This window comes from Oryzias latipes, chromosome 1 (genome assembly GCF_002234675.1).
Source record: "Oryzias latipes chromosome 1, ASM223467v1".
Taxonomy (NCBI): Eukaryota; Metazoa; Chordata; class Actinopteri; order Beloniformes; family Adrianichthyidae; genus Oryzias; species Oryzias latipes.
Window position 1 is genome coordinate 23119673 of NC_019859.2, and position 13540 is coordinate 23133212.

Sequence of the window (13540 nt, forward strand, 5' to 3'; positions counted from 1 at the left end):
GAACCGCCAACCCTTCGATCATTGGACGACCCGCTCAACCACCTGTGCCACTGTCGTTCTCTGTTTTGTTGAGTCACACCCACAAGGGCACCCTCCTGAAGGCTCTGGTAATGCTTGGCCCAGTCAATAAACGGCTCCATCAAACACTCAACTAGGTTCAATGAATTGGAGCAAACAAAAAAAGGCCCATTTTTACGGTCCACTGTGGCACTAGTACGGCCATCAGATGATAAATTGGAGTTACCTGAGTGTGCAGTGACATGTTCTTCTCTGCCGTGCCTTTGTGCTAATGTTGGTGACATCTTTCATAAATCCTCTTTTATTATTTTTATTTCCAGGGGCGAGAAAGGGCATCTCGAGATGCAGTCGCCAAGGAGGACCAACCGTGAAAAGAAGGCAATTCAGCTGACACTGGGGGTGAAAAGTGTTTTACTCCCAACTGTCCCAACGGTGAAGGTGCAGGAGGGGAGAAATGAAAGAGACCAGCCAGAGAAAATCTAGTTTGTGCACCAAGCATGACACCACCTTTCCCATCCTCACCCACGCTCCTGGATAAGGGCTGATCTAAGGCTGCGAGAATGGTGGTCAAGAGGTCGTCTGCCAAAGGTTGCATCATTATTAAAGCATTTTGATAGGGCAATAAGATTTTTCTTTGCCAAAACTGAAAGCCACAATCAGAAAAAAGGCTAAATACTACAAATGCAATGATATGCTTTCTTCACGATTCACTTCAAAGCTCCATTTTTGGGTCACGGTTTTGTTTCAGTTTAATATAGCATTAGTGCATTAAAGAACAGCGAAAATTATGAAAAACAAAAATTCAGAAAAATACTTTTTAAATTTGCTGATAAGCAAATAAAATGAAGAAAATCTTTTAGTTGGCTTATACTAAGCCTGGATTTATATGTTAAAGAATAAATAATAAATCCCTCTTGAATTTAGCCCAATACATTGACCCAAAAGTATGGATGCAATGAAGATGCAACAATACACTCAGTTGTAATCACAAAATTGTGGTATCCCTAGTAAATAAAAGTTGTTTCTGTGTCAAATAAAAAAAGGCATTTTTTAAACTTCTTGATAAAGATAAAGAACTTTCTGGAGAACTAATTTTTTTCAAAGATTTTGGTTAAAAAATTAGGTTATCAGTAAAAATAAATTGACAAATACGCCGAAATAAAAAGAGTAGTAACACCATGCTTTCACTCATGTTAGCACCATGCCGGAAAAGTGAATTATTTGATCCTCTTTAATTTAAAAGAAAAGCAAATTTACCTGAACAAAAACAACAAAATCCCTTGATTTTGTGAAGATGTACGATAAAGCATATTTTCTCTTTTTTACAATAAGAAAAAAGTTCTTCATCTACATGAGCTGAAAAGGAACAAACGATCACTGCCTTAAAGCTGGAAATAGGAAAACGAAGAACAATTAGCAGGTAAACATGAGGTAAGACACAAGACACGGCCAGTGGTCTGATGAAACTGAAGGTGAACTGTCTGGTCACAGGGGCAGGAAGGCAAGCCATAGAACTGCAAGTGAAAAGCATGGAGGCAGCAGCATCATAATGAGGAAGCTAATTTTAGCAGGATTGTTTTTCAAAGAGCTAGACATAACAAAGTAAATATTATATGAACCATAAAATTAAGATATTGAATTGATCAATAAATATTAATGAAATTGTTCTTTTTGAGAAAAACAAATTGGAGTTCCAGTAACTTTAGAGCTTGATGGTTTGCATAATCCGATTTAAAGTGTCTACCAATGTAAGTATCAATAAATTAGCTTTTTTAGTGGAGACAATGAACCCTAGAGTGGTCATTATGTTGTTTACTTCATAGATACATAGTAAAAATACAACATCCAACTGGTTACCTCCTCCTAAAAAAAATCCTTTTTCAGTCTCCATCTAACAGAAGAGCAACCGAAAAACTGCAAAAGAGAACAATCAGCAACTGAAAATTGAAGTCCACCAAACCTGGAATAGCATTCAAAGTGTGAAAAGCAACACAAACAAACGTCAGCAAAAAACCCTCAAATTTCAAAGGAAAAGTCAGGAGGCTCTTAATGTCTGCAAAGGAGAACAGAGAAACAAGATGAGATGGGTTTGTTTTTCCATTCTGCGATGTTTGTGTTTGGTGATGATGTGCGTCTGTAACCTCGCTTCATGTCTCATCGCCTCTGTGACCCACTTAGACGAGGAGCTAATTCACACATTACAGGAGAGTTGGAACGTGGCAGCGCAGGGAAGACCAAACAAGGGAGACGGCAGGAAAGATGGCAAGCTGCAGCAGCGATGCTGAGGGCAAAATGAAGGAGGCAGTAGAGGGAACACGGGGCAAATAAAAGCAGAAGGGTGGAAACAGAGTCGGATGATGAAGCTGGTAAGTGATATACTGAGCACGGAAAGAGGTAGAGTGAGGTCAGATGGAGGAACGGATAGATGGAGAGGGGAAGAAAAGTGGAGGGGAAATTTGTGTTGATAAAGTGCAGCTGGGTTGGGAGGGAGCTGAGATGAGGAGGGCAAAAAGGGGGAGAGACAGGAGGCAGGAAATCAGTTGAGCAGACAGAATGTAGAGTATGCGTAGAGAGGATTATTGGAGGGGGTGTAGATGAGAGAGGTGGAAGGAGAGGAGGATAAAGGGGGAGATGCGGAGGAGCAGTCATCAGTATTCCAGCCTTGCACTCAGTTTGCAGCCTAGACAAATGCAAGCCAACACCAGGGAGGAAGTGGATCAGCTGAAGACACACCGACCTCTCCCTCTGTCACCCTGCTCCCCTTTCTTTCGTTTTCTTCCTATCTACCCCCACCCCCCTCAGCGCCCGAGAGAAAAGAACCTTATGGGTTGAGTAACTCAGATCGTGGCTTTTTCCCCCCAGCTCTGCACAAACATACAGAGATGCAGCACCATAAATAAAAAATGAAGGGAAACGCTGCTAAATGTTGAATTTATGTGAGCTCCAGCAGCGCCATGACCCAACACGGGCTTGGAGGGAGGATGGATGGATGGATGGATGGATGGATGGATGGATGGATGGATGGATGGATGGATGAACGGATGGATGAACGGATGGATGAACGGATGGATGGACGGACGGACGGATGGATGGACGGATGGATGAACGGATGGATGGACGGACGGACGGATGGATGGACGGATGGATGAACGGATGGACGGACGGATGGATGGACGGATGGATGGATGGATGGATGGATGGATGGACGGATGGATGGATGGATGGATGGACGGATGGATGAACGGATGGATGGACGGACGGACGGATGGATGGACGGATGGATGAACGGATGGACGGACGGATGGATGGACGGATGGATGGATGGATGGATGAACGGATGGATGGATGGATGAAGCATTTTTGTCTTTCCACTGAAGTCAGATGTAAAAAAGTAATGAACACTTTATTGATATCTATCTATCTATCTATCTATCTTACATCTAGCATGTGAAAGTGTACGCTCAGTAGCAGGGTCAAAACATCCGATCAGACTTATCAAGGCTAGAAACTGAACAGTACTGGAAAAGTCATTGGGAGAAAGAGACAGCACACAACAGATTGCTGTTGTGTGTGTGACCAGCCCAGTGGCTGGTCTCTCTGAGAAAAGAACATAGCAACCTCCCTGAACAAAATCCAGTAACCATCACAGTGGTAGACATCCAAGAAAGAGTCTCAGGTATGAAGAACTTTGAATGAAAAATTTCTTATGATTTCTAAATGTAGGAACCACCATTTACTACCACTACAGAGGTCATGACTTCCAGCCAACGACTTCTCTGTCATGTTCCCATCTTTGGTTTTGTTTGGTGAAATTTGGGTGGTAATGTCTTTGAGCAGATTTGAATATTGTGGAGTTCCTAAACATATAGTTTTCCCAGTCTCTTGTAATCCAGTGATTTCCCCGCAGCAAACCCTTTCGTCAGATTCTTTCTGTAACTATTTCTCCTGGAAGGATCCCCTTCCTAAGCCAACCTATAAAACTGTATTTTCATGACATGCCAGTTTTCTCAGATTTCTCACCAAATATATTTTGTGAAAATAGAAATGACATTATAAACCATCGTGTGACAGTTCCCATCTTTACAGCTCAATGTGTGGAAACACTTCAAAACGATTTGCAGACCCAAACGGAATCAATGATGTCACTTTACCTTAAACTTCTGTGCACAAACAAACCACACATCTCCACAGGCTCTCTACCTGTTTGATGATTAATAAGCACAAAGGGCAACATGATTCAGTCTTTTACCTTTTTGTGCTTCCGGGAGAACTGTTTCAGGTTCTTCAGAGGGAATCCTCTCTAAATGTTTGTCCTTTTAGAACTGCTGTGTCATTTTCTCCAGTGGAAGCTGCAACCAAAGAGAGACATAAGATGACATAAGATTTGAAAGATTTGAACTTGAATTAAAAACTCCCAGATATTGCTTTTAAATAAGTATAGGGCATCCTTTTTAACCCCATTAAACCTTTGGCTTTTGTCACTAAATTGTTTCAAGCACAAATTTATTCTAAGCTGCTATGATGAGGTAAATAACTTTTACAGCCTAATGTATAAACTGCTGCTGAGTTTTTATCATGAAAGAAATAACTGTTTATTTGTATTATTCACATGATAACTTGTTTCTGTAAAGGGATGAATATTAAACTTTTTTAATGGTAAAAACGGATGAACAAATCAAATTTGGATGTGTAGGTATTGATCACCAAATGTGTTTGGGATCAGATTTGGTGAGTGGAATGTGTTGCTGTTGAGTACAGTTGTGAATTTTGCTGAACAGCATCCGTTTGCGTTACAGAGTGGCAGCGGCAGCTCTCAATGGTCCCACCGGTCGCAGCTCAGCCAGAGCAGCTGCTGCTGCAGCTGCACTTCCATCTATGGCACAAGTTTCACGGGTAATATCATCCTCACTGTGGTGAAAGGTAAACTCCTGTGTTCATTCTTCTTATTCCATTGCTATCAGCAAATACGTTGGAAGACTGTGCACGTTTTTACAGGTCAGCTCACTTATTTGATCTTTTTGCATCATCATTTTGATGATGTGTGCTTAGCGCCGTGTTTATGACATGTAACTTTGAGCAATGGTTCTCATTTCTGGTCCCAGGGACCCACTGAGTCATTTGACATGTTTCCTTGCATCAAGACTGTCAGCTTAAGTTATGTGCTGACCTGAGACCAGATTGTGAAAATCTAATATTTTAGGGATTTTGACCACCTTCTTTGTTTTGCATATTTAGGTTCAGTTTGCAGTGACTCCCATTGTTAAAAAGATTGGCAACTGTTCTATACTTATGTTTATGTGTTGGACAAAAACAAACGTTTTTCTGTATGTTTTACATTTGTGTGCACCTTCCACAGGTTCTCGTCACTGTTGACTCCTTTCTTTCTTCATCATGTCTGAACTCCTATGAAGGTTTGGTAGTTTGTTGACGACGTCTGCACCTTTTATCTCTTCATGCGGCTGATAATGGTGGTCGGCATCAAATTTTACTAAAGGTTTTTTTTTTTGCCTCCCACAGTGAGTATCAGAGTGTTGGATTTTACTAGCCAGTGTTAATATTTTGGGAAGATTTAGTCTACACGCAATTTGCTTTTGTTCTTATTTCAGTCACCTGAAATCTTTTAGTTAATTGAAGAGTTTCAGTCTTCAGTCTTAGTTTAGTTTAAAGGTCAAGACTCACTCTGGATGTCCCAGAAAAAGAGAGTTCTAATTGGATCTTGTCTCCATTTGTCCTGCCAAACATTTTCTTTAACTAAGGGTCAGTAAGATTTAGCCACAGTCTTTGGCCGTATCCCAATTCTTCCCCTACCTCTCCGTCTTCTCCCCGCCCCTCCGACTGTAGGGGCATTTGAAGCTGTAGTGGTGACCAAACTTGTTTTTTTTTTCCAATATTTTATTTTCAAGTTTAAGTGAACATATGGCATAAAACACAACGACGAACAAAGACAAGGGGGGAAACGAAGAACAAGACAACCCCCAAAGAACACGACACCTGCCAAAGGCAAGAGGCAAAATTCATACGGGCTTCTCAGATTACCATACTGATTCATAAACAAATACACAAATAAATGTTGCAGTCAAACATAACTTGTACAAGAGAGAGATGCAACATTGCATTTGTGACCCAAATCCAGCACCTCTGCAATTGGAGTCCTGTTGTTCAGTGTTGTAGTTCAAGTTAGATTGTAGTGACCCAGAAAGGGTTTCCAAACAGTATTGAATCTATACTGTGAGCCAAATCTGCAGAACCTCAACCTGTCTAGCCTGATGACATATTTGATCTCAGCCAGCCAATGTTCAAAGGAGGAAGAAGTTGTTGATTTCCAGTTTAGAAGAATAAGCTTTTTGGCCACCACCATTCCCAACTGTAGCGCTGTCTGTATATGTCATGGCAATTGGGGCGTTTGTGAAGAACAGACAAAGATGGCCAGGTGGCTATTGGGCTGAATATCTTTATCATATGCATCAGAAAAGCCTTTAAAGCAAACTTGCTTTTTTTTAGGAGAAGCCGTAGTGACAGGTGTTGTTAGGTATCCCTCCGCCAGTACGGTGACCCGCAGAAGCAACACATTTCTTCACATGAGTGTTCTCTAAAGTACACAAATTTACATTTAAATGTAAGTAATGACTTTTGGTTTTTGCATGACTTTTTAAAGATATAAAACTGATGTGTCTTTTCTGAGTGTAAAAGACCTGCGACTATTCATGACTATCAGTGGTAGTAATTTGAAGACACTATTTCCATGTCTCTGCTTGGAGGGCTAGATTTAGGGGTAGAATTTGGTCTTTGTTTATGTGACTTTTTCTGACGTTTTTACTTAGTTTTAGTCAGTGAAAAAGTCTGCTGACAAAAATCTTTTATCATAGACTTGGTCGACAAAATGAACACTGCCACAAGCCCTCCCCGCTTTCCTACATTTGTCCAACAGCTGTCATTGTGTTGTATTTCTTGGAAAACATGAAATAAGCTGCTCAACTGTTTCTTTTCCCATTTTAGATTGATGCAAACATAAAGGATGCTTCTCCATTGACACATAATCATATTTAGACCTGTCTCTCTGCATTCCTAGATGGTCTATAACTGTTAGAGGCATACATTATTACTCATGATGGTCATCTTTCCAATCTGATCCATATTTTCCAGAGCTGGATGCCCTTCTCTTTCTTCTCTTGTTCACTTTACCATTCCCCTGCATGACTTCTTCTTATGGATTGCATTACAGTTGAGCAACACGGTCCATCAATGACTTAACACAATTTTAATAGCTGCTTCATGTGGTAATCTGCAGTTTTATTGTCTTCCACACTCCTTGAAGTTTCCATGAAAAACAAAATAAACTGATGGGAGAGCATTGACCGGTTGTTCTAACCCTTCAACACAGAAGAGTTCATCCTTTAATAACTGTTTGCACTGCAAATAGAGCAGCATTTCACCCACTTTAGCCTGACCAGACACAATCAGAGAGGATCTAATTGCTTCACAGCACCACTTTTTAATGCAAGAGTCTGTGCAGACAATCTACAGTATTTTAAGATGGTTTTGAAGCTGAAAGTCTTCAATAGTCAACAACTGACTGAATCAAACACCATGTGAATTTGTTTTAAAGAATGGGCACTTACTCTTCCCTCACATCCTTTTAAGTATCCCATCATTCTGAGGACTCACTTATCATTACTTTCTTTTCAAGGCAGTGTTTTGTCAACAAGGAAGACTAGCAATCAAAGACGATCAAGTTGCTCCAACTATTCACCTTGAAGTAACAACTATCTTTTTCTTCCTAGTAAACTTTTCATTAGTTTTCCATTGATTCTTGTGTCTTTTTTTGCTGAATATTGAACATTTCTACCTCTTCTCCATAACGCCCCATAATCAGCACAAAAAAAAAACTTTCCGAATTTCATCGTCATATCTTAAAGACTCCCTCCAAAGAAAATGTTGTTTTGGGTGTTCCTAACATGTTTTTGTGGCATTTTTCTTATGATGGAGGACATACAAAATAAAATTAAGCTCAATGTTGCATTTCTGAGTATTTCGTTACTCAAACTGTGAGTCAGGAGCAGATGAAAAAAATGCTGTTTGAAAAATAGCGCATTTGTCCATAGAAAATGAATTGAGCGGGCTACAAGCTCCCTGGACCACTCCACAACGCAACAGGAGGGTTGCTCCACGCCAAATGTTCCACCCACAACTCAGAGGCGAATTTCTAATGAACTGCTCCAGCTCTCCAGAAACTATGTCCTAGAAAGCATCTTTTTTTTTTTTTTAATTTTGGCTAAAAACAGCATAATCATAATTAATAGACCACTTGGACCACTTTTACAACAGATCTTTTATTTGGATGACTGGAGTGGGACTTTTTTAAAGAGATTAATATGCATTACAAAAAATATATATAGGGCTTATAACACTGCCCTGTGGAGTGCCTTTCTCTACTATACAACTCTCTGAAAGTGAATTTTCTGTCTTTATCCACATTTATGAAAAAACAATTTTCAATTGAATTAAACGTCCTCCATTTAATCTAACCAACTTTTTTAAGGAGCTGGCCTTTTTTCTAAACCATATCATTAAACTCTTTGAGACTGCTGCACCTGCGATGGTTGACTTTTCTAAAACATAGAGGTTAGCAACCTCTACCTTTTTTTTAAAATCCATCCATCCATTTTCTAAACCCATTTCATCCCTTTTTGTGGTCACAGGGCTGCTGGAGCCTAACCTGTTTACTTGTGGGCAAAGGCAGGGGACATCCTCGACAAGTTTCCAGTCTGTGCCAGGGCCACAATCAAACACCCGTGCACACTCATACTCATACCTAGAAACATTTTAGAGTCACCAATATACCTGCGAAGCATGTTTGTGGACACAGGGAGAAAGCCAAAGTCCTGGAGAAAACCCACGCATGCACGGGGAGAACATGCAAATTCCACACAGAAAGGTCCCCCATTGGTCATTCTTTTTCAGGTCCCCCAGCCGGGACTTGAACAGGGCCCTTTATGCTTTCCACCAATGGTGATTTTTTTTTGGTTTCTCACAATGACAAAGTCAAATTTCAATTTTTGTTTTAAAATGAATTAACTCTGACACTATTTTAGCAGAGTGTTACCTGTATCTAAGTTCCCGGTTGTTTATTGCTGTTTACTTGTTGGCTCTGGTAACATTATTAGAGGATGTATTGGTACTATAGCCCCAAAATAACATTTTTAATTAGACAATGTGCCTACAGGAAATTGTCATGTATTTCTTCAAATCGGCCTGGAAGCATTTATTTAAAGCTCCATAATTAGACGTTAATTAAAACAGTGCAGCAGTGTTTAGCAGAGAACAACCACTGCATGATGTTTTGCTGAACAATGTTGCCTCTATTGCTTCATACTTTATTTAAAAAATTGCAGCCTAAAAACAGGTTTTTGGTTGCACAATTCTGAGAGCTTAATTACAAAGAAAAGATGGAGCAAGCAAAATGACTCTACTGCATTTTATTTGCGCTAAGGGGACCAAAAGGAACAAAAAAAAGAAGGTTAAAAAGCATAATAACAGTGCAGCAGCCAAAAAAAATGGTTGCTAAGTTGAATTAAAGTGCTCTCAAGATGATAGGCAAATGGGCCAGTCATAGCAGGAGGAGAAACAGGAGAAGGAGAGAATAGGTGGAGGGGAAGAGAGTCAAGATGGGGAATTGATAAATAGATCATCGTATGCATGGAGTGGCTCTGCCTCTCCTATTTTTCTTTCCCACGCATCTAGCAACCCCACCCCCCACCCCCTGACACCACATAAACAGAATTTCTAACTCATCTGTTTATTTTAAATGAGTCTAAATAAGGCCAGAGCACAGAGGATACACACAAACACAAAGGATCCAAACTGTCTTTTTCTGCTTGTTTTTTTTTTTTTTTTTTAAAGCCAAGCATCTCTGTGAACCTGTAGTCAAGCTTTTGATACGACTCACAGCCAAATTCTAACAACATTTCACACACACACACACGCACACGCAGCAGGGATACCCATGAGGCCTGCAAACTCCCCTGATGTGCTGCTTTTCTAATGGAGGAAGCTGTTGTACGTGACAGAAAAAGCGAGGCAGGCCCACACTCCTCACAGGGTCAGGAGACAAACTCTGTGCTTTGGGTGGCTGTATTGACTGGCAGAGAACTCAACAGAGAGGACGGCAGGTTAAAGGCCGAAGGGTCTCTGTTTTCTCCACCTCCTTCTGGAGGAAGTTGCCAGAAGATTTTTTCCCATCTAAAGACGTCCTTGGAACTGAAAAGCATCTGTTGATCTTTATCAAACTACTTAGTTGCTATTCAAGACGTGACTGTTGTGAGAGATGTACAATTTGGCATCAACATTTCTGTCTAGAGCGTAGGGCAGGGAGGTCCAAACCTTTTTCAAGAACAAATTATTGGAGAAATTCTGTGAAAGGAGTATTAGATGAGATTTGTTGTTTGGTTCATGTGGCATTATACATAACACTTTTCCAAATATCTCCATGAGATTTTATGTTCTACATCTGTAGTTCTCCTCTTATTTTGAGGAGAATATACCCTAAATTAGAATGTGGAATTTTGTAATATTGAACATTTTTCTTATTTTATTGTTTGGTTTTCTGTTATTTACTTGCGCTAAAGGTGTTTTAACTCTTCAATACCTGACCCAAGAAATGGAAATAATATTAACTTCTTAATGTTTTTAATTTCGTATCGTATTTAACCCTTGTGCTATCCTATGCACTTAAACATGGGGAGTTGGGTCATCTAGACCCACTAGACAGTGCTCTGAACCTTTTTTCTTCAATGACTTGTGATCTTCTCTGGTGTCCATGGATTACATGTTTCCACCTTTATCCACCTTTGTCATGGTAGGGAGTACATGTCAAAGTAAGGGTGGGGTCATCTATAGCACAAGGGTTAACTAAATGAAATGGCAAGAAATACAGCATGATACTGCATTCACACTAGACGCGATTTGTGCGTCGGGGGGAAAAAGTTTAAATGTTAAGTCAATTAATCTGAAATCCTGCAGCACGATTTGATTGTCGGGCGCACGTCAGTCTGGCAGCAGCGCAATTTGAGCATCAGACGTCGGTGTTTCAGGAGTTCAAAAATCTGAACTTTGGCGGGGAACTCCCCACGTGGCGTTTTCCCTGACTCGACCTGTGGGTAGATCTAGACAGGTTGCCGGCCTGTCTAGATCTACACAGACATCACTCCATGTAGTGAAAACACATAACCACAACAGGACAGAAACAGCATACCCTCCATTGTAGTTTTTAAAGTCAATGCAAATACTTTTTTTTTTTTTTAATATGATTGACATGACATTCTAGGAGTTGATTCATAAAGTTTGAAAAGAGCAAGAAAGGCCAATCACAAAAAAAAGTTTTAATCAAAAGTTTTAGGAATGTGGTATCTAAATTAGCTTTTCTCAGGATGTTGGAGTCAAAAAGTGACAACATTTGAACACACACAACATTTATGGCTCTGCCCTTTTCACAAGCAGCACATTTAAGCTGCCCCTCCACGTAACCTTTACAAATTCTCATTTTGTTGAATGTAATGCATTTACCATCTGAACCCAGACATTTTGTTTTAGCAGAGAACATAAAACAGTAAGATGTCCACACTTTGAACGCTTGTGACACTGCAGTTTTGGCTTGACCTTCAACTAAATGGATGTGGACTTGTGATCATAATTTTTAATGCAAATTTGAGTTTTTATCGAGCTGCCAGGGAGTCAAACTAAAACCCCACTTGACTCAAATTGACCCTGATAGTAATATTGAAGCTTTTTTCACCCCAACATGAGTCCAGAGAAACCTATTTCAACAGTAAAACAGGAGAGTAAACATTGTTTGTCTGTCTTTTAATCCTAAAATAACAGGAAGCTGTTATCGAAAATTACAATACACATAAGTGCAAAATTAAATTAAGTGCATTTGATTCATTGATCATTTATAATCAGACTTCCATTTGTTTGTTTCTTTCCTTCTTTTACCAGGGAGAGGCCAGTTGCTAATTCAGATCTATGAGACACTAACCTTTGCATTTTTACAATCAAAAAGAAAGACATCACACCTTTGCCCCACTCCATTTTACCAAAAAAGTGGTTTCTCTTACACTGTTTTAGCTCATTCTAAGAGACTCTGGTTTAAGTCTATGTCTTACTGTAACCCTTGTGCTATCCAAGGCACTTTACCATTGGGAGTTGGGTCATCTAGATCCACTAGACAGTGCTCTGAACCTGTTTTCTTAAATGATTTGTGAAACCTCACTGGTGTCCATGGATTACATGAAATCTTTCCACCTTTATCCACCTTTGTCATGGTAGGGAGAACACGTCAATGTAAGCGTGGGGTCATCTAAGATAGCAAAAGGGTTTAGAGTGTTTGGTATTGTGGTATTATGGGATGCATTCATCAGTCAATCTCCTTCCGGTTTGATTAAAAAACCTGACCGTGGTTTTGCACAGAAACCCATTTCTAATTTAAAATGCTGCCAAATACCTGTACACAGTAATGTATAAGGGATGTCTACCTAAAACTGTCATTAACAACTTTAAATACTTAAAATTTAACCAATTTGCTGCATTTGTTCTTTTAAATCACACAACTTCTGCATTCTGTACGTCGATAAGCTTCTGTAATCAAAGAAAATTTCTCTTAAAGCCCAAAGCAAACCTTTACCATGTGTTTGGAATTGATCATATAGTGTGTTATTGAATAGATTTCTTCATTTAGTGCTATTTCTGTCCCATTGATAAGTCAGAAGCCATCCAACCTCTTCTGTCATGCATGCAGTGAGGCAGGGATGACATCTGGGAGCCATCTGGAAGGTTTGTTTTTTTGCCAAAGGGCACTTCAGCATGTGGGATGAAACCAGCAAAAATCTAAATAAAGGATGAAGCTCCCTACTTTTTGAGCCAACAAATGCAGCTATTTGGTTCCATGTAAAATGCTCCTGTTTCATTGCAAATTGGATTGTATGTGAACAACTGTATTCAGGTTAGTGGCTAAAAATGATGTGAATGCAGTTTTAGGGGATGAAAGAAGTTATCTTTGGAGTGTTTTCTGACAATAATGAACTGTGACACACAAATAGAAGGGTACAGGTGTGTTACTTAGCTGTCATAGCAGATGGATTAAAGTCAGCAACGATATTAAAATTACCTTTAGTTTCTTTTCTCACCTCTGGCTCTCAGATTTAAAAAGAAAATCCAACATGGATCTAAGAATCAGAGGAAATTGGCTTATCCCCAGAGCCCTATCAAAGTGATCTTAATCAAACAAGAAACCTTTAGTAACGGTTTTGTAGCAGGATGCTAAGAATGTCAGGGCAACAGCTGGACAACATCCGGCTTCCCTCTGCATCACTGCTCTGTTTACTTTGTAGATTAGTACTTCTGACACTAAAAATATCCACTTTTTTTTTCCAACCAGCGGAGAGACTATCAGGAGAGACTTGACAGGCTGTCCAATTCATGCAGGAGCGTTTGAAGAGATCTAGAGGGAACATGGCAGCGCGTGATT

The 13540-nt window shown here is 39.9% G+C and overlaps 1 protein-coding gene across 2 annotated transcripts in view; it reads right to left on the bottom strand.

Annotated features, from left to right (window-relative positions):
* LOC101154758 (protein ELFN1) overlaps positions 1–13540 on the bottom strand; it is a 153088-nt gene that overhangs the window by 72133 nt on the left and 67415 nt on the right. For both annotated transcript variants that reach the window (XM_004066082.4, XM_011477880.3), the window contains exon 2: positions 4268–4367. The gene's annotated coding sequence lies outside the window, so the exon portion shown is untranslated. The remainder of the gene's footprint in view (positions 1–4267; positions 4368–13540) is intronic.